The following is a 27,417-nucleotide window of genomic DNA, read 5'->3' on the forward strand; positions in this document are numbered from 1 at the left end:
TATTAACAAGTTGAGAAAAATTAAATAAGGTAATCTAACTAGTAATCTAGATTACTTGAATGGTTTTCACAATGCTTTATTCCACAGGCATAAATTATAGTTTCTTGGTTGATTTTCTGAAAGATGCCATCATGGTCACCTTTATAGTTCACTCTGTTAAAGGCTACAACAGTTAAAAAATTAAATTACCTATTCTCTGAGCTTCCAAGAGCTGCTCATGGGAGGTTAGGCAGAGAGCTTTGAAATCCTCATGCTGTCATGTCAATAGCTGGATTTCTTTCCATATGAAACAAACTCAAATGCTATGACCGACTGGCGGACCATTTCCTCAACAAGAACCCAGTTATCATTCAACACCTGCCATCTGCTTGAACGCAGGATTTCCAGACTTGCTGGAACAACTTCCCAGGTACTGACCTTGTTAATGGCCAACTTCTGCTTTATTTTTAAATTGAATGTCCTTCTTCAGTGACAAAGCATTTGTTGATCCTTTAGATCAGAAACCAACTTCGAGGCTTGACCTCACAAATAAACAAAGCTTGTTTGCTCGGTTTTCCATTTAACACAAACTATCACTCACAATCCAAAAGCCATCTTTAGTTCAAAATTGATTTGTGAACTGAAGTTAACTAGTTGACAGATCAGAATTGATAACATAAAATAATGAAAAATCAGCAGGACTCTAAAACCTTCATATTTGAGCAATTCTGTTGAAATGCACGATTTGATTGCAGCTCATGAAAATTAATGACTTATACACAGGATTTAAAAAAAAATTTGTTTCAATGATCAAAGGTTTTACAGTCTCAAATTTGTTATGAAATTTGCTGCGTAGTTATTAGAAAATGCGATGAAATTCTGAGTACTGTCTATAATTAGTTTTCAACTCATTCATATCATCCTTTGCGGAAACGGTTCTCTGCTTCAACTCACTGCTTTGCATTGAGGCAAAACTTCAAGATTTTCAACATATCAAGTCAGAAGTTCAAAAACAATATATTTAGACAAAGAATGAACATTAATATAGCACCTTAAAGCACATCCTCAAGATTTAAATCCAGTTGATTAGTTTTGAAGTGCAGCCACTTAACTAGGCACACAATCGTTAACAATCTAACTTTGAGAAAACACATATAAAGATCACAATAAATCTATATTCATTGCTGGCAACAGCAAGGACAGCATTAATGTTTGAGGTCTGACACTGACATTTTGTTGCTAATATTCTCAAGACAACTTTCTGGAGTACAATTCCGTAGCTGATTAGATATCCTATCCAAATGATGCTCCAGTTTCCTCCCACAGTCCAAAAACGTGCAAATTGGGTGAACTGGCCATGCTGAATTGCCCATGGTGTTCAGGGGTGTGCAGGTTAGGTGCATTTGCCATGAGAAATGCAGAGTTATAGGATAGGCAAGTGGTTTGGGTCTGGGTAGGATGCTCTTCAGAGAGTCAGTGTGGACTTGGGCCAAATAGCCTGTTTCCACACTGTGGGGATTCTATGAATTCAGGGATTGAAATTTTAGGGAATTAACAAAAAGAAAATCTGTACTGAAGAACTTGCAGCCTATTTATTTAACCATCAAAGTACTTTCCACTAAATCAGATGCTGCTGAAGGAGATAGAAGGGGAAGAGACCAGCATGGACTAGTGGGAATGAATGGTCTGTTTCTGCTAAACATGCCATGTAATTCAAAGATCTGTAAATACTGTAGAACACAGTTCAAAAAAGGAATCAAGTACAAGAGATTGTGCTGACAACTATTTTCCTCTCCTGAAATTTTAAACTTTGAACTTCAACATGGTTGGCACTTTCCCTGAAACCAAATTACTTTTAAGACTTGCCAGCCTTAAAAGCACGTTATGGAGAAGAATCTTAATAAACACCATTATTCTTTGTAGCCACCTGAATACCAAGAATTATTCAGATAATTGTGTAGTTTTTCATGTAACTTTACAAAATTTAAATTTACTAGACACCAGTACATACATGTTCTTAGAGGGAATGGAGCAAACAAGTCAGGCATTATGAGCAAGGTAGTGTTTTGCAATGCAATTCTTAGATGATGAAACAGTAGTTTTCAAACACTGGCAGCTATAGGGAATTGCTTCAATGTCACTGTACCAATCTCTGGAGTACACAAAACCATGAAAGGGCACTATTGCACAAACCGAAGTGCTTTGCTGAATTAACCTGTTTATCTACCCTAACAGCTGTAAAGAGGATGAACCGAGACAAAGTTGTGAACAGGGTATCAGATTGGCATTTGAAAATGGTGTTGGATTTAAAGGGTGAATTACATTGTTTTGCTGTGTTCTGAAGTGGTTTTTAATAATCCAACCATGTGGCAGCGACATCTTGATTATGCCTTTCTTGAAGTCTCACCACATGGCCATTCTTCCCACCACCTGTACCCCCAAAATGGCAGCGTGTTGGTGGGCCCTGGTCACATCACAAAATGGTCTTTTCATCTACTGCTCAGATGTTTTCTGGTCCATTGAGCACCCAATCTTGTTCCAACTCTTTACCATGCTCTCAATATTATCTGGATCTGCTCCCGAAACACCTTCAACCAAAAATATAGGACTGTATCACTGTCACAACTTCACCACAATTTACAGCAATTCACAACACAATTTCTAGCTTATTCGTGGTCCTTCACCTTTCATTCACCATGATTAAATGATTAAATTACTCAGTTCCTCCAATCAACCCAGGAAGCCTTTATTCCCAGTAAAAGCATTAATGATCTCAATCCCTGCCCAAACTCTTACTGGTATGACCATGACCTTTGTACACTCTGGTACAAGGAAGCTTGAAGGTTAAATCCTTTTACATGATCCAACCTCGTGATTGATGACAAACTGTACCATCTATCACAGTCAGATCACACAATTGTTACAGTGCAGAATGAGGCCATTCAACTCATTGTGACTGCACTGGCTCCCTAAGTATTTTAACTCTAGTGCCACTTAGACAACCCAAAGTTAATATTTCAGGCCTATGATCTTTTAGCAGGATTTCATCAATTTCCAATCAATTATCTGAAACAGTGAAGTATTCTCCCTATAGATACTCGCATCTGCTAAATATTACCAGCGATTTCAGTCTTTATTTTGGACCTCAAGAAATACATTTGCTTCAAAGAGGACTTCCAGTTTCTGTTGGAATGAACAAACAAACAAACTCCTTAATTCCATATCCCAAACTGAAACTATTTGGTCATTATTCCAGTCCTGAGAGGGATCTTGATTTATGTAAAGTTGTATTGTCTATGTTACAACAGTGGCTGTATTACTTGAAAGCATCTTGGGTTGCTGAGAGACCAAGAATCAGCACCAGTGTTTCTGTCCTAATATCAGACTGCTTTAAAAGCTCCTTCAGAAACTGCCTCAAAATAATTTCAGCATGTAAAAAGTGAAATATCTCACTGTCTGACCATTGTGTTATTCAGAACATCAATAGGTTCAATTACACAAAGGATATAGCAATAACAGTGATAATGGGAACTGCAGATGCTGGAGAATCCAAGATAACAAAATGTGAGGCTGGACGAACACAGCAAGCCAAGCAGCATCTCAGGAGCACAAAAGCTGACGTTTCGGGCCTAGACCCTTCATCAGAGAGGGGGATGGGGTGAGGGTTCTGGAATAAATAGGGAGAGGGGGAGAGAGGGGGAGGCGGACCGAAGATGGAGAGAAAAGAAGATAGGTAGAGAGAGTATAGGTGGGGAGGGAGGGAGGGGATAGGTCAGTCCAGGGAAAACGGACAGGTCAAGGAGGTGGGATGAGGTTAGTAGGTAGATGGGGGTGCGGCTTGGGGTGGGAGGAAGGGATGGGTGAGAGGAAGAACAGGTTAGGGAGGCAGAGACAGGTTGGACTGGTTTTGGGATGCAGAGAGTGGAGGGGAAGAGCTGGGCTGGTTGTGTGGTGCAGTGGGGGGAGGGGACGAACTGGGCTGGTTTAGGGATGCAGTTGGGGAAGGGGAGATTTTGAAGCTGGTGAAGTCCACATTGATACCATTAGGCTGCAGGGTTCCCAAGCGGAATATGAGTTGCTGTTCCTGCAACCTTCGGGTGGCATCATTGTGGCAGTGCAGGAGGCCCATGATGGACATGTCATCTAAAGAATGGGAGGGCGAGAGGAAATGGTTTGCGACTGGGAGGTGCAGTTGTTTGTTGCAAACTGAGCGGAGGTGTTCTGCAAAGCGGTCTCCATGCCTCCGCTTGATTTCCCCAATGTAGAGGAAGCCACACCGGGTACAGTGGATGCAGTATACCACAATGGCAGATGTGCAGGTGAACCTCTGCTTAATGTGGAATGTCATCTTGGGGCCTGGGATAGGGGTGAGGGAGGTGGTGTGGGGGCAAGTGTAGCATTTCCTGCGGTTGCAGGGGAAGGTGCCAGGTGTGGTGGGGTTGGAGGGCAGTGTGGAGTGAACAAGGGAGTCATGGAGAGTGTTCTCTCCGGAAAGCAGACAGGGGTGGGGATGGAAAAATGTCTTGGGTGGTGGGGTCGGATTGTAGATGGCGGAAGTGTCGGAGGATGATGCGTTGTATCCGGAGGTTGGTGGGGTGGTTTGTGAGAACGAGGGGGATCCTCTTTGGGCGGTTGTGGCGGGGGCAGGGTGTGAGGGATGTGTTGCGGGAAATGCGGGAGACGCGGTCAAGGGCGTTCTCGATCACTGTGGGGGGGAAAGTGGCGGTCCTTGAAGAACTTGGACATCTGGGATGTGTGGGAGTGGAATGTCGTATCGTGGGAGCAGATGCGGCAGAGGCGGAGGAATTGGGAATAGGGGATGAAATTTTTGCAGGAGGGTGGGTGGGAGGAGGTGTATTCTAGGTAGCTGTGGGAGTCGGTGGGCTTGAAATGGACATCAGTTACAAGCTGGTTGCCTGAGATGGAGACTGAGAGGTCCAGGAAGGTGAGGGATGTGCTGGAGATGGCCCAGGTGAACTGAAGGTTGGGGTGGAAGGTGTTGGTGAAGTGGATGAACTGTCTGATCTCCTCTGGGGAGCAAGAGGCAGCGCCGATACAGTCATCAATGTACCGGAGGAAGAGGTGGGGTTTGGGGCCTGTGTAGGTGCGGAAGAGGGACTGTTCCACGTAACCTACAAAGAGGCAGGCATAGCTGGGGCCCATGCGGGTGCCCATGGCCACCCCCTTAGTCTGTAGGAAGTGGGAGGAGTCAAAAGAGAAGTTGAGGGTGAGGACGAGTTCGGCTAGGCGGATGAGGGTGTCGGTGGAGGGGGACTGGTCGGGCCTGCCGGACAGGAAGAAGCGGAAGAAGCCTTGAGGCCATTTGCATGCGGAATGCAGGTGTATAGGGACTGGACGTCCATGGTGAAGATGAGGTGTTGGGGGCCAGGGAATTGGAAGTCCTGGAGGAGGAGGAGGGCGTGGGTGGTGTCACAGACGTAGGTGGGGAGTTCCTGGACCAAAGGGGAGAAAATGGAGTCCAGATAGGTGGAGATGAGTTCGGTGGGGCAGGAATAGGCTGAGATAATGGGTCGACCAGGGCAGGCAGGTTGGTGGATTTTGGGAAGGAAATAGCCACTTTCCCCCCACACTGATCGAGAACGCCTTTGACCGCGTCTCCCGCATTTCCCGCAACACATCCCTCACACCCCGCCCCCGCCACAACCGCCCTAAGAGGATCCCGCTCGGTCTCACACACCACCCCACCAACCTCCGGATACAACGCATCATCCTCCGACACTTCCGCCATCTACAATCCGAACCCACCACCCAAGACATTTTTCCATCCCCACCCCTGTCCGCTTTCCGGAGAGACCACTCTCTCCGTGACTCCCTTGTTCACTCCACACTGCCCTCCAACCCCACCACACCTGGCACCTTCCCCTGCAACCGCAGGAAATGCTACACTTGCCCCCACACCTCCTCCCTCACCCCTATCCCAGGCCCCAAGATGACATTCCACATTAAGCAGAGGTTCACCTGCACATCTGCCATTGTGGTATACTGCATCCACTGTACCCGGTGTGGCTTCCTCTACATTGGGGAAACCAAGCGGAGGCTTGGAGACCGCTTTGCAGAACACCTCCGCTCAGTTCACAACAAACAACTGCACCTCCCAGTCGCAAACCATTTCCACTCGCCCTCCCATTCTTTAGATGACGTGTCCATCATGGGCCTCCTGCACTGCCACAATGATGCCACCCGAAGGTTGCAGGAACAGCAACTCATATTCCGCTTGGGAACCCTGCAGCCTAATGGTATCAATGTGGACTTCACCAGCTTCAAAATCTCCCCTTCCCCAACTGCATCCCTAAACCAGCCTAGTTCGTCCCCTCCCCCCACTGCACCACACAACCAGCCCAGCTCTTCCCCTCCACTCACTGCATCCCAAAACCAGTCCAACCTGTCTCTGCCTCCCTAACCTGTTCTTCCTCTCACCCATCCCTTCCTCCCACCCCAAGCTGCACCCCCATCTACCTACTAACCTCATCCCACCTCCTCGACCTGTCCGTTTTCCCTGGACTGACCTATCCCCTCCCTACCTCCCCACCTATACTCTCTCCACCTATCTTCTTTTCTCTCCATCTTCAGTCCGCCTCCCCCTCTCTCCCTCTCTCCCTATTTATTCCAGAACCCTCACCCCATCCCCCTCTCTGAAGAAGGGTCTAGGCCCGAAACGTCAGCTTTTGTGCTCCTGAGATGCTGCTTGGCCTGCTGTGTTCATCCAGCCTCACATTTTATTATCAATAACAGTACCCACCTTTTTCTGCTGCCAAAATGCTTCAATTCTTTTTAAGTATAAAGCTATCCTTCAGTGGAACTTTCCCTGAATGGTCAAGTTGTAGGAAATTTTACAGCAACTGTGCATTCACAAAGTTTGATAGAAACGTTTTGCTACAAGCAGGATAATTTTGATACGATATAACTGGTGTAGAGTTAACCTCAAACTCCAAATTTCCTTTTCAAGTGATAGCGATTGCGATTAAAATTACAATGTACAGGGAACCAACAGAAGTTATGATTTATTATCTAGATTAAAGGAGGATAACACATGCATTGATGTTAATTCTGACAAAGGTACGTGAAACAAATCTACACAGAAGTTCAAATGTCGAGAGTTCTATTTACTATTTGCAAAGGGGCATCATTCTCAGTACATGCATATTAATAGAAGCAGGGATGCAAGTTTAGTCAAACCACTAGTAGCAGTCACAACTTGAGGTTCCTTAGGTGCTGCACATTATCCGTTTAAGTCGCCTATTTAATTTAAGAAGATATACCCAATATATATGTTTATACCTGCACATTTAACAACACCATACAAATAATCCAGACAAGGCTGAGGCAATGGCTTCACATTGATTCAGACATAGTAGAAACTGCAGATGCTGGAGAATCTGAGATAACAAGGGGTACAGCTGGATGAACACAGCAGCTCAAGCAGCATCACAGGAGGAGGAAAGCTGACGTTTCGGGCCTCGACCCTTCTTCAGAATGGTCGAGGCGCGAAACATCAACTTTCTTCCTCCTATGCTGCTGTTCAGCCTGCTGTGTTTATCCAGCTCTACACTTTGTTATCTCGTCTTCACATTGAGATCTGATAATACATTTTAACCACAAAAGTACAAGTAGAAAGTTTTAAGAAGTTCAACTTTAGCTTTCCCTGAAATATCATGTACTACATTTACGAAACAAATGTACACAAAGTCAACTCATGTTTTCTGTTGAAGTGGATTTCTAAAGCCTCATCAGAACTAATTAAATTTTCAGAAATTAAGTTAAATGTATTTCATCCAGCAGCTGTATTTTTATGAGACAACAGCAATTCTTCAAATCCTACTGAGATAGTGGTTATACTACGATACTGCGACATGAGTTGTTACTTGGATGAAAGGATTTGCTTTGTGTTATATGTATTCAAACTTCCATTTTAGGCGTTCTACAAGAAACTAAGTATTTGGCAAGAGAACGCCAGTTCTTGTACTGCATTAGTTTTGGCTCCCCACTCTAGTTATAAACTAGCAGCCCTCTTTGAATATCGGAAATGCAACTATTCGGGGTCAATTGTGCAGCAGAAAGTGAAAAGGGGGAAATAGAAGAAATAAAAGAATGCAAGTTTAAAAGGAGTATATTATTGTATTTAGCATTTTAATTGTATCACTTGAGTCAATAATGTCGTCTTTGACTCGAGACTCAATACGTTATGTAGTCGCATATTTTTCAGTTGCAACACACATGTCCAAGGAAAACAAAGACTAAGCAAAAAAAGATCAGAGACTTCAGTAAAAAACGCTTATCAGGGCACTGCTAAATTCAAGATAACTTCTTTTTTCAGTCCTCAATCATTTCATGCTGAAGAAGAGGTTTCCAGCCAGAATAAAGTGAACTGCTACACATGCAATTAGTCAAGGACAAGCAATAAATGCTGGCCAGCCAGCAAAGTCCACATTCCAAAAGTGAATAAAAAAATTATAATGCAACCCTTCAATGACATAATCTAAGCTGGTAGAACAATTTCTATCTTTGATGCACAATTTGATGAAAACAAGAATTCCTCAGTTAAGAAAATATGACATTCTGCCAATTTTGCAGTTTGGTATATAATACCTCAACTACATAATGTTGCATGTGTCACCAGGTGAAAACAAAGACAATTCTGTGCTTTTGAATGCTCAGTGATCACAGGGCTCAGAGAATTAGGTGTTTAATAATGTAGAGCACTCCTAATGATTGAACTGTATCTCTACAGACTGCAGTTAAAACAAATAAAAAGGCATAATCCTTTTTTAAAAATGATAATTATTTTTTAACAGCCAGTTAAACAGCCACTTTCAGTAGTAATCATCTAAACTTTGGAATGTCTGCCACTGTGAACATCTCTCCCCAGCAAAAATCTAATACGCATGATTCAGCAGGACGGACAAAATTAATGAGATCGACGCATGTTGTTTTAATAATAACAAAATTAAGAGAATACACTGAACTAATCCAAAAAGTGATTAAAAGTTGAAATTATTTCAATGATATGTGGTAGTACTAATTAGGAAAGTTGCACCTTCTCTAGTTTAAACAGAAATGAAAACGTAGGAGCCTAGCTATAGAAAACAGAAGAAGTTTCTCTCAAACTAATTTAAGCATTACCCAAGTGAGAAATACAAATTTTCCGTTGTGCAAAAGAGAACACATATCAAAAACTCTCGTAGCACACAGAACCTCGTTTTGGGGATCAAGAGGGTGTGGATCACAAGAGTGCAAGCAGAGCCATTTGCGCAATAGAAAAAGTAGTTCCAGCTAAATTTCCCAATTGGCCATTTAATTGCACTGTTACCATGTCTTAATATTTATGAAGTGTGCAACAGGATTAGAATTTCTGAGGCTAAGTGGCTGATATCCAAAACAGTCAACAATACACAGGGAGGCAATGGCCTAGCGGTATTATCACTGAACTGTTAATCTGGAGACATGGATTCAAATCCTGCCACTGCAGATAATGGAATTTAAATTCAATAAAAATCTGAAAGTCTAATAAAAAGTCTAGTGAATCCATTGTCAATTATTGGGGAAAACCGGTTTGGTTCGTGCAATGTTCTTTAGGGAAGGAAACTGTGATGCTACTTGTGGTTGACTCTTAACTGCCCTCGAAGCCATTAGGGGCAGACAAAAGAATGTTAGCCCAGCAACACTGCCCTCATCCCGTGAATGAATAATAAAATCTAAATTAGCTAAAGTTAGTTACTTGGTATTTTATTTGTGGTCAGAAACAGTAGGATATGGCTACATGGGGTTACGGTGTGAGGATTCAGAAGGGAGCACTGGAGGAGCCTCAGCTGTTTCACTCATCAAACATGCCTTTGTAGTTAGCGTGGGTGAAAGCAACTATTGCAAGACACATAGGCAAACAGAGTTGGGAGTTTTCGAAAGGAACTTAATCACCACAACTGTACACTTAGGGAGATGGAAACTGTTCAATGAAGCCATGAATAAGAGCTCTGAAGGCTGCATGCCTTTAGGAGAACATCTCTCCAGGGTTGAAGAGGAACTTTGTAGGATGGCAAGGATTATTGTCGTGGACCACATGGATACAAGTAACGAGTAAGACTAGGAAAGTAATTCTAAAGGAACATGAACAGCTAGAAATTAAAATAAAAGCCTTAAGCATAAAGATAATAATGTATGGATGATGACCTGAACCACAAGCTAATCGGCATAGGGCACATATGATTCAAGAGATGAATGGGAGAAGTGAGTTTCAAATCATGTAGCACAGGTGCCAGTTCAAGGAAAAGGAAACTGGTCTTTGCCAACCTACACTAAAGCCAGTGTTCAGGCAAATTATATTACTAGATAAAGGACTGTAGGGAGACATTGAAACTAAATATTGGTTAGTGGCTATGGGGTGGTTCGGGGTGGGTAGCAAATGGGAGAACAGGAGGTTCACGTCAGGGAATGTGGAAATTAAGAGAACAAAGATGATAAAAAAATTAGTGCAGTACAGAATACAAGTTATGGAAGATGCGAGTGGGACAGACAAACCATGCAAACGTAAGAGACAGCCAAACGGGAAAAATATGGTAGACAGATAAAAGTAAGTTTTTAATGAGAATGCTTTCCGCATTCTCAAGAAGATTGATGAATTGGTAGTGAAGACAGGAACAAATGAATGTGGCAATTCTGTCTTTGTGATAATAATAAGGTGGCCAAGACTGGGACCAGAATATTCAAGGGCACGAGACATTTCAGAGGGTTCAAAGAAAGGGGAAAAAAGAAAGCGAAGTAACTCTGCTAATAAAGAATAAGACCAGCATAGTTACACAAATAATCTTAGGTCACAGGATCAAGTTGTAAACTAACTTAGGGTGGATTAAAGAAATAAAGCAATAAAGTGACTGGCAGGAGTACTTTATAGTTTCTTTGACAGTAGCTACATTGTTGCATAATATATTAATCAAGAAACAATGGGGACATAAAGTTAGCTCAATAACTATGTGCAGCTCTAATTTTTGCATGAATTAAAAAAAGGAAATTGACAAAATTAGGCAGGGAGGATGAGTTCTCTTCCATTGCTCTCATCTGAAATGACTTCTTTGAATAATACATTTTGGGACGAGCTGGGATGCAGGATTTAATAAACCTGGTACTTGCAATAAGGACAGGATTAATTAATGGCCTCAGTAAATGATCCTCTAGATAAACGTGAACATATAATGATGATAAAATACCACATTCAGTTTGTGTTTGAGAAATAAGTTAAAATTAGAGTGTCTGAAATTTAAATAAAGGCATGTTCAAGGGAAGACAGAAGACAAGGAGATAGATTGCCGAAAGTGGACTGGAAATTAGGATGAAAAGGTAAAATCATATGGAAGCAGTGACGGACAATTAAGGTGATGAGCAACAAAGATATATTCCACGGAGAAAAATGATGACAAGAATGCATCGTCATTGCTGAAGTAATTAAGAATAATACCAAATTGAAAGAAAAGAGTGAACAAAGACTGTGTAAATTAATGGTCGGCCAAAAGATTGTCTTTTTAAGCAAAACACCAGTGTTATAAAAGGAGAAATTAGACCACGAGAGTGGATTAGCCACACAAAAGCAGGTACTAAAAACTTCCACAAGTATATACAATAGAAATGAAATGCCTCTACGTTATCATCCAAATCATTTATATAAATGACGAAGGTGGACTCAACACAAATTCCCTGTGGAATACTGCTCGTTACGGGCCTCCAGTCCAAAAAAACCACTCTCTACCACCACCCTCTGACTCTTACCATAAAGAGAATTTTGTATACAATTGGCAAGCTCTCCTGAATCCCATGTGATCTAACTTTACGAATTAGACTTCCATGCAGAACCTTAAAAGGTTTTACTGAAGTCCAAGTAAACAATATCGACTCATCTGCCCTCAATCTTTTTGGTTACTTCCTCAAAGAAAATCCTTAAAGTAAAGTCAAGTTTGTTAGACACTATTTCCCTCGCACAAAACCATACTGATTGTCCCTAATCAATTCTTACCTCTCCAAATGCAGGTAAATCCTACCTTTCAATATCACCTCCAACAACCTACCCACCACTGATGTCAGACTCCCAGGTCTATACTTTCCAGGCTTCTCCTTACAGCTTTTCTTAAATGAAGGCACATTAGTCATCCTCCAGTAGGGTCTAGGCCCAAAACGTTAGCTTTTGTGCTCCTAAGATGCTGCTTGCCCTGCTGTGTTCATCCAACTCCACACTCTTACCTCTGGTACCTAACCCATATTCATAGATGATAAAAATATTTCTGATAGGAGCTTGTAATTTCCTCCCTAAATTCTCAGGTGTCCTGGGATATACTTGATCAGGTCCTGGAGATTTATCCACCTTTATGTTTTAAAAGGTCTCCAGCACTTCCTCTTATGTAATATGAATCTGTAAGCTTAAGTGTACATAATCCCTATATATAAAAAAAAACGAGGGGCAGAACATAGAGGGTAGTGTGGACCAGTTAGGTTAGCATACCTGCTAGAGGGAACTGCCAAATATCTAGACACAAAACATAATGCAAAAGTCAAAGTGATTTGAAAAGGGAAAAAGTGTTAGTGATTTTTTTTTGAGTAACAGAGAATGGATATTAATAATGCAGTAAATGCAGTTTAACTGCATTTTCAAACAGCCCTTCACAAAGCTGTCCTGCAGTTGGTTAATCAATAAAACCACGTGTCTGGGACACGTGACTGCAGGGGCAGAGTGAGAGAGAAGGGACGAGAGGCGTTCAGAATGTGGAATTCTCTACTACAGTGAGTGGTTGAAGTGAATAATCCAGGTATATTGTTGACAAAGATGATTTGTAGAAGTTTTCATGAGTTCGAGTCAAAAACATCTACAAAAATGTCTTTTTTTCAAGCCACACTTAAGTTCGAACTATTGAACAACTATTAATATTGATGCATTTAAGGAAATGCTAGACATGCACTTTGGAGGAAAAGAATCAGTTCTTGAAAATTTCCAATATATTGCATATAAGACAAACCAAAAATGCTAATCTAAGACTAATAAAAAGAAGCCATCTTGAAAATAAGCTAAAATGTACGATAATGAAAGCGAAGCACCAAAGGTCACAGCAAACAGTACCATTTAGCTTCATTTGGAGCCTGTAGTATTTAAAAATACTATACTGTAATGTGCAATCTTACCAACTAGAAATGGATCGGGAATTATATTCCACAACTTCTCCTCTTCTGCTCACAAACACAGATCTCTCCAGCTTTAGCTCTAAGGAAAAAACAAAGCAATTATTAAATCACAGCCAAAATAAAAATATTTCAAATTTCAATATTGCCTTTCAAAACGGTGGTAGTGTACTTACAACTTTTCAAAATCTTTTGCTAAAGCACAAACATATCTTTAAAAAAGTGCAATGTTTGTAATGCCATAATTTAAAAACCACACAATGACTTCAATAAAAACACCCAATTACAATGGCATGTGTTTATTAAAAATTTTAGACAAATAACAATCACGATGCAAAATTGCTCAATTGCTTTGCCCCACTTATGTACCTTTCAGATAAAAATTAAAACCAGTAAAGGAGCTTTAAAATTTCATTTTTAAAACTAACAGCAAATTCCTTCTCTACATGGGAGACATCATCTTTAGTTAATGTATCATGTTGTACGTTGTGATTCTACAATCAAATGTTTGAAATCAAATATCAACAGAAAAGGCAGTAACCTTTATATATCCTAGATACTAGCAACACCACTTCTCAAAAGTCAACCCAGAGCTCAAGGCTTTTTGGCCCTGTTAAATAGAGTGAAGTTATTAGATGCCTGTTAAATAAAAAGGAACTCAACTCAGTTCTGCATTTTCTTAAAAAGCAATCCCAATCTAGGCAAGGAGAAACGTGCTCATTTCTTCAGTTTTCCAACTTGTTGCAGGGATTTGTGTCAACACAGACACCATTGATATCAGTGTTTGCATGGCGTAGGATGGCTAGACTGCTCCTTCAGTTTGTTCGGCAAGAGAAAATACTGCAAAGGAAGCTTGGCTCGAAGATGCAATCCCAAGGTAGAAATTCAACTCAATGCTCCATTTTGTTTTCAATTTTAATGAATACAGAACAAAAAGCAAGATAAAAGTATAAAGAACTTTAGAAAAAAGTTAATTTACAGAATTCCTCATCAGCTAACTGGATGTGTCTGAGGAGGGAGGTGGGTGGAGGTATCAGCATACAGGGTGACTAACTTGCAAAATAAAAGCAATTTATTTTCCAAATCACACCAATCTTTTACCTTTCCATCTGAGTCAATGCTGAGGGTAAAGATTTTCATATCTTTAAAAGAATGATTCTTTAAAGAAAACCATCCAATGATTCTTCTTGTGGTTATTGTTAAGTGGCCTGTAGACAACTTCTACTAGCGAATTCTTTCCCCTATGGGCAATGGGGAACCTGTGGATGTGGTGCATCTGGATTTCCAAAAGACATTTGACAAGGTGCCCCCCCAAAGGCTGTTACATAAGATAAAGTTGCACGGTATTACAGGTAATGTATTGGCATGGATAGAGGATTGGTTGACCAGTAGAAAGCAAGGAGTAAGGGTAAATGGGTGTTTTTCTGGTTGGCGGTCAGTGGCTAGTGGTGTGCCTCAGGGATCAGTGTTGGGACCTCAATTGTTTACAATTAACAGATGATTTGGAGTTGGGGACTAGGTGTGGCGTGTCAAAATTTGCAGATGACATTAAGGTGAGTGGTAGAGCAAAGAGTGCAGAAGACAAAGTCTGCAGAGGGATGCAGATAGCGTGAGTGAGTGGGCAGGAGGTCTGGCAGATGGAGTACTATGTTGATAAGTGTGAAGTCATCCATTTTGGTAGGAATAACAGCAAAATGGACTATGTTTTAAATGGTAACAAAACTGCAGCACACTGCTGTGCAGCGGGACTTGGGTGTCCTTGTGCATGAATCACTGAAGGTGGGATTGTAGGTGCAGCAGGTTAAAAAGGCAAATGGAATTTTGTCTGCCATTGCTCAAGGGATGGAGTTTTAAAACAGGGAGGCTGTGCTGCAGCTGTATAGGGTCCTGGTGAGGCCACACCTAGAGTACCGTATGCAGTTTTGGTCTCCTTAAGAGATAAACTAGCGCAGAGGAGATTCACTGTTTATTCCAGAATTGAGAGGGTTGGACTATGAGGAGCGACTGAGTAGACCAGGCTTGTACTCATTGGAATTCAGATGAATGAGGGGAAACACAAGATTTATGAAGGGAATAGATAAAGTGGAGGCAGGGAGGTTGTTTCTGCTAGCAGGTAAAACTAGGACTAGGGGGCATTGCCTCAAAATAAAGGGAAGCAGATGTAGGATTGAGGTCAGGAGGAACTTCTTCACCCAAAAGGTTGTGAATCTGTGGAATTCCCTGCCCAGTGAAGTGGTTGAAGCTACCTCACTGGATGTTTTTAAGGCAAGGCTAGATAAATTTTTGAACAGTGAAAGAATTAAGGGTTATAGTGAGTGGGTGGATAAGTGGAGCTGAATCTCAAAGATTAGCCATGATCTTAATCTTTCCAACTGGTGGGGCAGGTTCAAGGGGCCAGATGGCCTATTCCTGCTCCTAGTTCTTATGTTCTTATTATCTCCACCCAAATCAATTTTACATCCTGATCTCCAAGACCAAGGTCATCTCAAACATCTGAGAAACGAGAAAGGGTTGTAAAAAAAAACAAATTTGCAGAGATGTTGCCAGGACCGGAAGTTTTGGGTTCAGAGTCAGATATATGCAGCATAGAAACAGACTATTTAGTCCAGCTTATCCTTTCCAAACAGATATCTATATACATCTAGTCCAATTTGTCAGCATTTGGCCCATAACACATTAGACCCTTCTTATTCTTATACTTGTCCAGATGCCTTTCAAATATTGCAATTGTACCAGCCTTCACACTTCCTCTGGCAGCTTATTCCATACATGCACCACCCTCTGCTTGAAAAGGTTGCCCCTTCTGTCCATTTTAAACTTTTCCCCTCTCACCTTCTTCCCCCACCTCAGGAAAGAGACCTTGTCTATTTACCCTCTTCATGTCCCTCATGATTTTATAAACCTCTGTAAGGTCAGCCTCTGCTTCCAATGCTCCAGGGAAATTAGTCCCAGCCGATTCCACCTATGGTTTAAATCCTCCAAGCCTGGCAACATCATTGTAAATCTTTTCTGAACCCTTTCAAGTTTTACAACATCCTTCCTTTAGCAGGGTGACCAGAATTGCATACAGTATTCCAAAAAAGTGGCCAAACCATTGTCCAGTTCAGCTACAATATGATCTCCCAACTACTATACTCAAGGCACTGACCAATAAAGGCAAGCATACCAAGTGCCTTCTTCATTATTTTATCTACCTTTGACTCCATTTTCAAGGAACGACGAACCTGCGCTCTAAGGTCTCGATGTTCAGCAACAATTCCCATGACCATTCCATTGCGTGCCCCGATTTGCCTTTCCAAAATGCAGCACTTCACATTTATCTAAACTAAACTCTATCTGCCATTCCTCAGCCCATTGGCCCAAACATGTAAATCTGTCCCTCAGGTTTCCCTCTAACAACTTGCCCACCACCAATACCAGGCTTACTGGGCTATAGTTCCCTGGCCTTTCCTTACCACCTGTCTTAAATCATGGCACCACATTTGCCTCCATCCAGTCTTCTGGCATCTTACCTATAGCTATCGATGATACAAATATCTCAGCAAGGGGCCCAGTAATCACTTCCCTAGCTTCCTACTGAATTCTAGGATACATGTAATCAGATCCCGGAGATTTATGCACCTTTACGAGTTTTAAAATATCCAGCACCACATTTTTCAATATGTTGCTATCTATTTCTCCACCTTCCATATCCTTCTCCACAGCAAACACTGATGCAAAATACTTGTTTAATATCTCCCCCTCCACCTCTTGTGGTTCCATACATAGGTAGTCCATAGGCAATCAATCAACTTTTGAACGCGAGATAACAAGGTGCAGAGCTGGATGAACACAGCAGGCCAAGCAGGAGTAAGGCGGCTGACATTTCGGGCCTAGACCCTTATTCAGAAAAAGGGGGGCCTGGGCCCAAAACGTCAGCCTTCCTACTCCACTGATGCTACTTGGCCTGCAGTGTTCATGCAGCTCTACACCTTGTTATCGCAGATTCTTCAGCATCTGCAGTTCCTATCTGTGAAACAACTTTTGAACTTGCTTGCCTAATACCATCCACATTGGTCTTCCTCAATTAAGTTGTCGATCCAGTTTTTTTCCATCACCATTTTAAAAACTAATGAAATTATGGGCACTGGCCTCAAAATGCTCGCCCACTGACACCTCAGTCACCTTATTTCTCAAGAGTAGGTCAAATTTTGCACCTTCACTAGTAAGCACATCCACATACTGAATCAGAAATTTTTCTTATACACTCAAACTCCTCTCTATCTAATCTTTTAACACTATAACAGTCCCAGTTTATGTTTGGATAGTTAAAATCCCCTCCTGTAACCACCTTATTATTCTTACAGATAACTCAGATCTCCTTACAAATCAGTTTCTCAATTTCCCACTGATTCTTGGGGAGGGGTCTGTTTGCACAATCCCAATAAAGTGATCATCCCTTTCTCATTTCTCAGTTACACCCAAATAACTTCCCTTTATGTATTCCCAAGAACATCCTCCCCAAGTTCAGCCATAAAGTTATCCCCAATCAAAAATGTCACTCCCCCTCCTCTTGCCCCCCTTTCTATCCTTCCTATAGCACCCACACCCTGAAATATTATGCTGCCAGTCCTGTCCATCCCTCAGCCATATCTCTGTAATTGCTATGATATCCCCAGTCCCATGTTCTCAAACATGTCTTGAATTCATTTGCCTTACCTGTTAGGCCGCTTGCATTGAAATAAATGCAATGTAATTTATCAATTCTACCTCATTTCTTGCTTTGTTCCTGCCTGCCCTGACTGTTTGACTTGCTCCTTTCTCCAGTCTCAGATTGATCTCTTCCTTCGCTATCTCTTTGGTTAAACTTGTGGATGGCATTGGAATATTTGTTATTTGATAGCTTGAATAACACTTACATTAGTTGGAAAGGGTTATGAATTATATTGTTATCAGCATGTTTAGATGTTATGATCAAAACGCCTTGCTTGTACTAAATTAACAATGCATTGTTCAACAACATACGGTGAGAAATACGTTCAGTGTCAACTCTATCTGTTTAATATATTACAATTATTTTGAACTTCTGGGAACCAGAAGACACAATATTGCCACCTGAACTCCCAACCTTGGATGCAGGATCTTGGTTCAACATTTAACATCTGGAGTAATTATTTGTTATAAATTCAGTTCTCTCAGACATTCAACATGGAATCTATTTTACTAAACAACAAATTAGTTATTTTGAAGGCTGGAAAATAATGATCAAGCACAGATGATGTTTTAAAAATAAACACAAGTATTAACTCAGTCAAATATTAATAAAAAGCTTACAGTTTATCCAAGAGGTGGTATAGTGATTTCATTGCACTACAAGTGATCCAGAAAAAGGGAGTTCAAACCTCAAGGAAGATTGAAATATGGAAGTGAGGAAAAAAAAAACTTAGCAAGCAACCATGAAGCTGTTTGAATTGTCAAAATCTGAACTGGTTCATTACTGTCCTGTGCAACATGCTTCCTGCCATGCTTATTCACTCAACTAGGTATAATATTTGGCTGACACTAAAGTGGCTAATTCAAATTGGTATCTCCACTGGTGTAACTTACCATTCAAATTCACCAAAAGGCTCAAGTAGGTACATGCCCATTCCGAGCCATTTAAAATCATTTGAATAAATAGCAAGTACATAAGTAGCACAACTTCAAGATATTCACGACAGTGTAGCATATTGCAATGCAGTGATAGACACTACACACACCTAAGGAGAAGGTGCTGTGGAGGTTTAAAAAGTCTGAAGGTGGATAAATCACTCAGACTGGATGGACTACACTCGAGTTCTGAAGGAAGTAGTGAGGAGCTTGGAGAGGCATTGGTGGTGAACATGGAGGAATCACTGGAGTCAAGGAGGGTCCTAGAAGACTGGAAAATAGCTAACGTCACATTTCTGTTTAAAATGGGAGACAGCCAGAAGACAGGAAATTACAGGTCTCAACTTGTTAGTTCAACTTAACATTCCATTATTAAGGATGAGATTGCAAAATACTTAGAAGCGCATGGTAAAATAGGGCAGAGTCATATCTTGATGGTTCACAATGGTTTCTTTGATGTTATAATCTATTTCTAATAAATAGTAAATCTTTTTAAGTACAGGAACCTGGTCTGTGCTTTCTGACAACCTGGGTCTAAATGACAGGTAGATTTAGGAATTCTGCTTACTTTTTGAAATCTTTAACATTTGTGAGGCTCAATATAATTGCAAAACAAAAAAAAGGAAACTACCATGGATATTTTAACTGCTTTATTCAGTAAAAGAAATCTATAATTTATTTGATCTACAGCAAAAAGCAAAATTGAAAGAACGTTTACTTTTTAATGTAAAGACAACTTTGAAGCCAAATGAAGACAATTCTCAAACAAGGAACTTTTGAATTGTTATTAAAACAGCTACCTAAGGCTGCTATGTCATGCAGCTAAGAACATGTTCTGATGAAATAAAAGCATTTCTGCAATTATATTGTTTACTTCTTTTAAATAGCTATTCAATAAAACAGATTATCTCTATTCTCTGCTCACCAGCTTTTTCCAAAGGCAATGCTAACTTCAGTGCCATTTAGGATCTAAAAATATCTCCCCCTGCAGAAACACTTTCAAACAACACAACAAAAACATTGGTTAGTGCTAAAATGTTCGGGTGAGGCCAGACTAATTTTTAGCGTAACTTGTAATCTTTGAAAGAACGTTCTGTCTCGTTTCACAGGCAGGGGGTTGGTTGAAACAGGAGACAGACGTAGGCATGATTAGACCCAAATACATAAGTAACCAATGGATTGCTGATCCATAAAAGGCACTTGGATTGTTCAAACTACTTCTAAAAAAAACTCCAATAGGAACAGGGATTGAAGTGCTGGCTATTCTCAAGACCTTCAATTGATCATCCACACATTCAGAAAATACCTTGCATTTACACAGTGCTAGTCACCCCATAAAATACCCTAATCAGGTACCTCTCAAATTCAAAAAAAACACATGTAACTACTCAAAAAAAATGAAATGACTATATTCCTTTTACCCTCTCCTATTCAGCATTATATTTCTGATCTTAACAGTAAGTAGCTTGGCTGAATCAGGAAAATGGTGCAACTGCATGATAAACTTACATCATATGATCTTACAGCATTTTCAATCTTCTAACAGTTTGAACCTTTCACGTAATGGTGAAACAGAATAAATGATTTTCCCTGTTGACTTGATGTACTGTACAGGAGAAACTTTAAAGACAGTGAACAATCATAAACATGAACTGCCCAGTAATAATTTTGTTATGCATCACAAAAAAATGTACACTCCCTACTGGATGCTAGGCAGCCGCATTTCCCCATTATACATTCCTGAGCGCAGTTTGTATGTTGCTTACTCCCTGAATGAGCAGTATGCTTGGAATGCCTCCATAGGAACTGATTCCCTCGATGATGATTAGCTTGACCACTAACAATGTAGTCACTTCCTGCTTTTGCCAGCATGCCTTTAAAAGGGCATCATTCACCAGCAAAAGTAGTATCTGATACAATTCAACTACTATTTTTTTAAAACAAACTGACATGTAATGAAGCATTTCCTCCCCCCTCCTCTTCCCCATCAGCATGTCAGTTTACAGTTTGGAGAGTGCGTGGGGCAGAACAAAAAAATAGATTCATCTACAGATACATCAGGTTAGAACTTTTAATTAATTACGAAGCTTTGGGATGCTTGATTCAATTAGGTGAATGGTTGCCTTCAGTCATTTTCAGTTCAATGAGATACACCATCAACAGCAAAAACACTAAGGCAACTAAAACTCAGCCAAGGTATGTTGAATACTGGAGCCGATATATACTCTCAGTATTTTGAAATATAGATTTCAAGCCACTTCATTCAAAAGTAATTTAAAAAGGTAGAGACAACGGCTGATATAATCTAAGAACTTGCAATATTAACGGTCTTACAGAAATAATTCAGCGTTAACACAGACAAGATTATTGTTGCTGTCATTTCCAGATTTGTATCAGGTTGTCATTTCTTGCTATAATCAACTAAGATAATATCTGTTTCCTCTCACCGCTCCCCCCTACCCCCAACAACCCCCCCCCCCCCACCCTCATCCATGGAGGAACAATACATGTTCCTGCTTCCTTGTTTTCTTTGAACTTTTTCTTTTTCCCATAAATAATGGCGATTGAATAGACAATAGGTGCTGGAGGCAGCCATTTGGCCCTTCGAGCCAGCACCACCATCCATTATGATCATGGCTGATCATCCACAATCAGTATCCTGTTCCTGCCTTATCCCCATAACCCTTGATTCCACTAAAGGCTCAGTAGGGCAATTGGAGGAGAAAAGTCCTATGATGTACAGTCCAGGAACAGAGTCAGGGTTGGCAACCCTAAATGTACAGCATAACTCATGATTAAATGTGGACTTGGTTTATCTCTGAATTTGCTCAGACCCACACTGCTGCAGCTCCTGCCATCTCAACCTTTACATTGAAATAGTCCTAAATTTTTTGAGTTTTTGGCCCACATCTGTGCAGACCACAATTGTCTGCATTTCTCTATTCTCTGCTTGCTCATGAGTCTAAAAATCTTCAAATTCACCTAGCAAAGGTTTCCAGGCACCACTACCCTCTGTATAAAAGAAAAACACCACCCCACATGAAAATTATGCCCTGCTAGTGACAGACTCATATCACCCTCATCATGCCCTTCAATTTTATATATGTCTATCAGTTTGCCAAATTCAAGTTTATCTAAACTCTTTACAGCTAATACACTTCAATCTAGGCAACATCCTGGTAGACCTCTTTTGTACTTCTCCAAACTATCCACAGCGTTCCCAAGGTGTGGCAACCAGAGCTGTAGATAGCAATCCAAATATGGCCTGACCGAAGTCTCGACCATACTTGCCAACTTTTATACTCAAATCCCTAACCAACCAATGAAGACAAAACCTGCCATGTATGTTCTTTACCACCTTATCCACTTGTGTTGCCACTTTCAGAGAGCTCTAGACTTGGACAAACACCCCGATGTATAGTAATGCTCCTAAGGGTCTGGCCAATTACAGAACACTCTCCTCTTGCATTTGACCTCCCAAAATGCAGTACTTCGAACTTGCCTGGATGAAATGCTACAATTTCTCCACCCAATACTCCAGCTGATTTAGAAATTGCTGCACCCTTTGATATCCTTCCTCACTATCCATAACTCCACCAATTTTCATGTCATGTGCAAACTTACTAATCAGACTGCTGACATTTTCATCCAAGTCACACGAATATAAGTCCCAGCACTGACCTTATAGAAAACCACTGGTCACTGACCTCCAGTCAGCTAAGTACCCCTCCACAACTTGTCTATGGCAAACCCAATTTCATATCCAACTTACCAACTCAACAAACATCCCTCACCTTCCTGGACCTCAGTCTCCATCTCAGGCAACCAGCTTGTAACTGATGTCCATTTCAAGCCCACTGACTCCCACAGCTACCTAGAATACGCCTCCTCCCACCCACCCTCCTGCAAAAATTCCATCCCCTATTCCCAATTCCTCCACCTCCGCCACATCTGCTCCCAGGAGGAGGCATTCCACTCCCGCATATCCCAGATGTCCACGTTCTTCAAGGGCCGCAACATTTCCCCCACAGTGGTTGAGAACGCCCTTGACGGCGTCTCCCGCATTTCCCGCAACACATCCCTCACAAACTGCCCCCACTACAACTGCCCCCAGAGGATCCCCCTCGTCTCACATACCACCCCACCAACCTCCGGATACAATGCATCATCCTCCGACCCCACCACCCAAGCTACTTTTCTATCCCCACCCTTGTCTGCCTTCCGGGGAGACCTCTCTCCGCGACTCCCTTGTCCGCTCCACACACCCCTCCAACCCCACCACACCTGGCACCTTCCCCTGCAACTGCAACCTTACCCCACACCTCCTCCCTCACCCCTATCCCAGGCCCCAAGATGACCTTCCATATTAAGCAGATGTTCACCTGCACATAGAACATAGAACATAACAGCACAGCACAGGCCCTTCGGCCCTCGATGTTGTGCCGACCTGTCATACCGATCTCAAGCCCATCTAACCTACACTATTCCATGTAGAACATAGAACATAGAACAGTACAGCACAGAACAGGCCCTTCAGCCCACAATGTTGTGCCGACCATTGATCCTCATGTATGCACCCTCAAATTTCTGTGACCATATACATGTCCAGCAGTCTCTTAAATGACCCCAATGACCTTGCTTCCACAACTGCTGCTGGCAACGCATTCAATGCTCTCACAACTCTCTGCGTAAAGAACCTGCCTCTGACATCCCCTCTATACTTTCCACCAACCGGCTTAAAACTATGACCCCTCGTGCTAGCCATTTCTGCCCTGGGACATAGTCTCTGGCTATCAACTCTATCTATGCCTCTTGTATACCTCAATTAGGTCCCCTCTCCTCCTCCTTTTCTCCAATGAAAAGAGTCCGAGCTCAGTCAACCTCTCTTCATAAGATAAGCCCTCCAGTCCAGGCAGCATCCTGGTAAACCTCCTCTGAATCCTCTCCAAAGCATCCACATCTTTCCTATAATAGGCCGACCAGAACTGGATGCAGTATTCCAAGTGCGGTCTAACCAAAGTTTTATAGAGCTGCAACAAGATCTCACGACTCAAACTCAATCCCCCTGTTAATGAAAGCCAAAACACCATATGCTTTCTTAACAACCCTGTCCACTTGGGTGGCCATTTTAAGGGATCTAAGTATCTGCACACCAAGATCCCTCTGTTCCTCCACACTGCCAAGAATCCTATCCTTAATCCTGTACTCAGCTTTCAAATTCGACCTTCCAAAATGCATCACCTCGCATTTATCCAGGTTGAACTCCATCTGCCACCTCTCAGCCCATCTCTGCATCCTGTCAATGTCCCGCTGCAGCCTACAACAGCCCTCTATACTGTCAACGACACCTCCGACCTTTGTGTCATCTGCAAACTTGCTGACCCATCCTTCAATTCCCTCGTCCAAGTCATTAATAAAAATTACAAACAGTAGAGGCCCAAGGACAGAGCCCTGTGGAACTCCACTCACCACTGACTTCCAGGCAGAATATTTTCCTTCTACTACCACTCGGTCTTCTGTTGGCCAGCCAATTCTGTATCCAAGCAGCTAAGCTCCCCTGTATCCCATTCCTCCTGACCTTCTGAATGAGCCTACCATGGTGAACCTTATCAAATGCCTTACTGAAGTCCATATACACCACATCCACAGCTCGACCCTCATCAACTTTTCTAGTCACATCCTCAAAAAACTCGATAAGGTTTGTAAGGCATGACCTACCCCTCACAAAGCCGTGTTGACTGTATTTGATCAAGCCATGCTCTTCCAGATGGTCATAAATCTTATCCCTCAGAATCCTTTCTAACACCTTGCAGACGACAGACGTGAGACTTACCGGTCTATAATTGCCGGGGATTTCCCTATTTCCTTTCTTGAAGAGAGGAATTACGTTTGCCTCTCTCCAGTCCTCAGGTACGACTCCAGTGGAGAGCGAGGATGCAAAGATCTTCGCAAGTGGCGAAGCAATTGCATTTCTCGCTTCCCAAAGCAGCCGAGGACAAATCTGATCCGGGCCTGGCGACTTGTCAATCTTAACGTTTGACAAAATTTTCAGCACATCAGCTTCGTCCATCTCTATCCATTCCAGCATGCACACCTGCTCTTCAAAAGGTTTCATTCACTACAAAACATGTACATGTACATCCATATGCTTATCCAATGACGACCTAAATGTACCTAAAGTTGGCGAATCTACTACCGTTGCAGGCAAAGCGTTCCATTCCCTTACTACTCTGAGTAAAGAAACTACCTCTGACATCTGTCCTATATCTTTCACCCCTCAATTTAAAGCTGTGCCCCCTCGTGCTCGCCGTCACCATCCTAGGAAAAAGTCTCTCCCTATCCACCCTATCTAACCCTCTGATTATTTTATATGTTTCAATTAAGTCACCTCTCAACCTTCTTCTCTCTAATGAAAACAGCCTCAAGTCCCTCAGCCTTTCCTCGTAAGGCCTTCCCTCCGTACCAGGCGACGTCCTAGTAAATCTCCTCTGCGCCCTTTCAAAAGCTTCCACATCCTTCTTATAATGCGGTGACCAGAACTGTACGCAATACTCCAAGTGTGGCCGCACCAGAGTTTTGTACAGCTTCACCGTAACCTCTTCGTTCCGGAACTCGATCCTTCTATTAATAAAAGCTAAAACACTGTATGCCTTCTTAACAGCCCTGTCAACCTGGGTGGCAACTTTCAAGGATCTGTGTACATGGACACCGAGCTCTCTCTGCTCATCTACACTAAGAATCTTACTATTAGCCCAGTACTTTGCCTTCTGGTTACTCCTACCAAAGTGCATCACCTCACACTTGTCTGCATTAAACTCCATTTGCCACCTCTCAGCCCAGCTCTGCAGCTTATCTGTGTCTCTCTGCAACCTACAGCATCCTACGTCATTGGTGGGATTTGAACTCAGGTCTCCTGCTTATTTTTTGATGTTAAGCGAAAAGTCCCTGCTCCTTTCTGATATTAAAGTTAAATGTCTAAAGAAAGGGGTGGTTGAAATACTTATCAGGTCTGGCAGCAACAGTGGAGACAGAGACAACAGTTAATGTTTCACATCTATAATGTTCCAACTGGTGTTCCAACGTAAGGTCACAAACCCAAAATATTAACTCTGTTTCTCTCTCGCCACAGATGCTGCCAGACCTGCTGAGAACTTTACAGCATTCATGCGTTACTGTTTCAGATTTCCAGCATCCACAGTTTTATTTTTTATCTGCCAATGTGGTATATTGTATCTATTGCATCCAGCGTGGCTTCCTCTACATTGGGGAAACCAAGCAGAGGCTTGGGGACCACTTTGCAGAACACCTCCGCTCGATTCGCAACAAACAACTGCACCTCCCAGTCGCGAACAATTTCAACTCTCCCTCCCATTCCTCAGACAACATGTCCAACATGGGCCTCCTGCAGTGCCACAATGATGCCACCCAAAGGTGGCAACTCATATTCCGCTTGGGAACCCTGCAGCCCAATGGTATCAATGTGGACTTCACAAGCTTCAAAATCTCCCCTTCCCCCACTGCATCCCAAAACCAGCCCAGCCTGTCTCTGCCTCCCTAACCTGTTCTTCCTCTCACCCATCCCTTCCTCCCTCCTCAAACCGCACCTCCATTTGCTACCTACCACCCCATCCCGCCTCCTTGACCTGTCCATCTTCCCTGGACTGACCTATCCCCTCCCTACCTCCTCACCACCTATCTTGTTTTCTCTCCAACTTTGGTCCGCCTCCCCCTCTCTCCCTATTTATTTCAGTTCCCTCTCCCCATCCCCCTCTCTGATGAAGGGTCTAGGCCCGAAACATCAGCTTTTGTGCTCTTGAGATGCTGCTTGGCCTGCTGTGTTCATCCAGCTCCACAATTCGTTATCTTGGATTCTCCAGCATCTGCAGTTCCCATTATCTCCAAAAGTGGCTCAATTCTTTCTCCACTTCAACTAGAAGCCCTATCAGCATCTGAAAGTGTATAGACAGTGCAAGTTTCAAATTATATTTTTCTGATGGTGACTGTAGCTTCTCAATTTAAAGACTTTTTTGGCTCTGTGGCCATCACCTCTGTGGAGTTAAACAAGGTCACAACCAAGTTGTCAACCTCACAGCATCTAAAGGTCCAGACACCATTGACAAGTTTGGTGTTTAATAATTTGAAAGAATAAAAAGACTTGTATTTGTATATTGCTTTAATACCAGTGGACATCTCAAAGTATTTAACAGCTAATTAAGTCTTTTTGAAGTGTAGACATTGTTCTAATAAGAAACATCGTAACTAATTTGCACACAGAGCCCTTACCGTAGCAATGTAGTAACAACAAGCTCCTTATGCATTGTGGATCACAGGATGAATATTGGCCAGGTCACTGTGGACAATTCCTATTTTCCCTTCAAAGTGCCACAGGATCTCATCCACCTGATCACCTCCAACAGTACAGCACTGATTTGACATTACAAAGAACAAAGAAAATTACAGTCCTTCAACCCTGCACTGATTTAGATCCTCTATCTAAACCTGTTGCCTATTTTCCAAGGATCTGTATCCCTCTCCTCCCTGCCCATTCATGTATCCGTCTAGATATATCTTGAAAGACACTATCATGCCCGCCTCTACCACCTCCGCTGGCAATGCATTCCAGGCACGCACCACCCT

General features: G+C 42.1%; 1 protein-coding gene across 4 annotated transcripts in view; it reads right to left on the reverse strand.

Annotated features, from left to right (window-relative positions):
* The window catches only part of tln1 (talin 1), a 261,880-nt gene that overhangs the window by 155,361 nt on the left and 79,102 nt on the right, over window positions 1-27,417 (reverse strand). For 3 of the 4 annotated variants that reach the window (XM_048541038.2, XM_048541019.2, XM_059649048.1), the window contains exon 2: window positions 13,156-13,234. The gene's annotated coding sequence lies outside the window, so the exon portion shown is untranslated. Of the gene's footprint in view, window positions 1-13,155; window positions 13,235-20,289; window positions 20,418-27,417 lie in introns of those variants that run through there. The other variant, XM_059649046.1, reaches the window with a different exon arrangement.

The sequence above is a fragment of the Stegostoma tigrinum genome, chromosome 1, assembly GCF_030684315.1.
Source record: "Stegostoma tigrinum isolate sSteTig4 chromosome 1, sSteTig4.hap1, whole genome shotgun sequence".
NCBI classification, from domain to species: Eukaryota; Metazoa; Chordata; class Chondrichthyes; order Orectolobiformes; family Stegostomatidae; genus Stegostoma; species Stegostoma tigrinum.